Source organism: Oratosquilla oratoria, chromosome 1, assembly GCF_046742065.1.
Source record: "Oratosquilla oratoria isolate Oo_2021 chromosome 1, ASM4674206v1, whole genome shotgun sequence".
NCBI classification, from domain to species: domain Eukaryota; kingdom Metazoa; phylum Arthropoda; class Malacostraca; order Stomatopoda; family Squillidae; genus Oratosquilla; species Oratosquilla oratoria.
In genome coordinates, this window is record NC_134777.1 from 42,622,193 (window position 1) to 42,624,906 (window position 2,714).

Below are 2,714 nucleotides of genomic sequence, written 5' to 3' on the forward strand. Positions count from 1 at the left end.
CTGTCTTTCTATTTGTTTGTTCACGTACTCCTAGGGTTTTGAAGATAGACGCCCATGACTATATATATTCTGATACCCTATCACTCCAGGTACTTGGAAAACTATATTTCATTAAAAAAAAATGTTTGGTTAGGGTTAATGGTTAAAGTTAGGTGGGGTATGGTTAGGTTAGGGATTATTCACGAACTCCTAGGTTTTTGCAGATAGACCCCTATAACCATATATATTCTGAAACCTTATAACCCAAGGTACTTGGATAACTGTCATTTGTATCTACTATAATAAGGTAGTAGCGTCTGTCTGCCTGTCTGTTTGTTCACGAACTCCCCCAAAAACATATATATTCATCAGGCTACTTGTATAATTACTTTATATAATATTTCCAAAGGGCGTCTCCCTCCTAAAATTGTTTTTTTTTTTTTTTCTTACTTTCTTAATATTTTTTTTCTTTTTGTTACATTTTCCACAAATTCTATCCAAATTAAAATTATCATAATTTGGCCGCAGCAACGCGCGGGTAATTTGGCTAGTGTATATATATATATATATATATATATATATATATATATATATATATATATATATATATATATATATAAATGGAAAGTAAGAATTGAGAAATAATAGTTTTCTTAACCTCTTCTTACCAGTACTTTTAGAAAGTGCTCAGTAGTAGCAACAATGACACTTCAGCGCCAGCTACTACAAATGGTGAACCCGTAGAGCGGCCGTTCTTGCCGCTAGCCGCAGGACCACTGAGTCCCCCTACCCCCGACCGCCCTGCCAGCTGGTTGCCATCGGCCCGGCTGCTGAATCGACGCCGCTCGCCCTACTTGCTGGTCGCCGCCGCCTGACATCCTCGCCTGCTGAGTCACTGCCACTCGCCCTGCCTGCTTGTCGCCGTCGCCCGTCCTGCCTGCTGAGTCGCCGTCGCCCGCCCTGCCTGCTGAGTCGTCGCCCTGCATGCTGGTTGCCGCCGACCTTCTTACCTGCTGGCCGCCACCGACTTCTCTGCCTTCTGGCCGCCCCCGACTGACCCGGACAGCCTGCCTGCTGGTCGCCGCCGCCGATCTCCCTGCCTGCTGATCGCCACCGCCGCCGACCGCCCTGCTTGGCAAATCGCTGCCTCATGCTGACGCTGCCCAACCGCCTGCCCTGCCCGTCGTTCTGGCGGACTGCCTATGGGCGGCTGACTAATGGACCACCTACCCGTCCATGGACCACCTACCCGTCCATGGACCTCTGCACACTGGCCCACCAGCCCGCCCATGAATCACCATTCCGCAACCGTTGCCACCGCATAACAATGCCCAGCATATTTGTGTCGTAGTGCCAAGGATATGTGTGTGTCGTAGTGTCCAGGATATTTGTGTCGTAGTGCCCAGGATATTTGAGTCCTCATTCCCAGGATATCTATGTGTTGTAGTGCCCAGGGTAGTGTTCTCAGACATTTCCACTAAGGTCCCCGAATACTCCACAGCCTGTAGTGTTGTACACTCACCAGCCACGATAGATAGAACAACCACAACGATGCCGGCCGAAATGACCGCTGCAGTCGCCTTCCGAGCGCCTGCATTTAGCAGCCAAGATCCATCCATGTGGTTCTCCATCTTAGAATGCAACTTCAAAGCCTCTGTGATAATTGCCAGTCTCACCAAGTTCTCCCACACAATGTCAGTTCTAATGCTTGACGTCCTCTCACAAGTTTCTGACATCATTAGTTCTTCTGTCACTTTTGACACTCTATATGAAGACCTCAAGTTAGCTATCCTACTTCGCCTGCAGTCTAATATGGCTGCTCAACTTCAAGAGCTCCTGTCAAAGGAAGAACACTGCAATGAGAGGCCCTCCGACCTCCTTCGTCGCATGAAGATACTACTGGCAGACAAGTACGATTCCTTCGATAGGGACCTGTTTAAGCAACTGTTCTATCAACGGCTGCCACCAGCAACTCAACGTAGCCATTTCACTGTCAAGAACAAACTCTCAACGGACGAGATCTCCACACTCGCTGATGAGTTTATGAAGACCTTTCTACCTGGACAGTCACCTACAGTTGCAAGCACCACTACATAAGATGACACCAAACAATCTGCTAAGCTTGTCTCTCAGCTCTCTCTGTAAGTCAAGGACGTACAGAAACAGTTCAACGAATATTCAAGTTCCCGCTCATCCTCTCGACATCGCTCCCAGCGACGTCCGCGTTCTTGAAGCAATTCTAATTACACTTCTAGAGTATGTTTCTACCGCCTCAAGTATGGGAAAGACATTTTCAAGTGTAATGCGCCATGTACCTACCCTAAAACTTCAAATGCCAACAACGAACATTAGCGGCACATAATGTTCGTAACTTCTCGTCAGCTCTGCTCCACCTCTACGACCCTCTCTCCAGGACAAAGTTTCTGATCGACTCTGGTTCATACGTCAGCGTCCTGGTTGCTTCAAGATGTCAATGGTCTTTACCGCCGATCCTCCGCCGTCAATGGTACCAAAACGACGGACCATGCAACTCGAACTCAAGCTTTGCCGTTCCTTCGAGTGGATATTCCATGCGGGAGGAGTATCTCAGCCTATCCTAGGTGCTTATTTCCCGGTAAACTCTGCTTGGACTCAGGAAACTGAGGAAGTCTTTATCACAGCTAAACAAACACTGAGAAACGCCTCTCCGCTCTGCTTCCCAAACCCAGATGCAGTCATCTCCATCGCCCCCAGAC

General features: G+C 47.9%; 1 pseudogene; it reads left to right on the forward strand.

The window, feature by feature from the left end:
• The first annotated feature begins 1,530 nt into the window (after positions 1-1,530).
• LOC143030592 (uncharacterized) lies at positions 1,531-2,331 on the forward strand (annotated as a pseudogene).
• Positions 2,332-2,714: the final 383 nt, after the last annotated feature.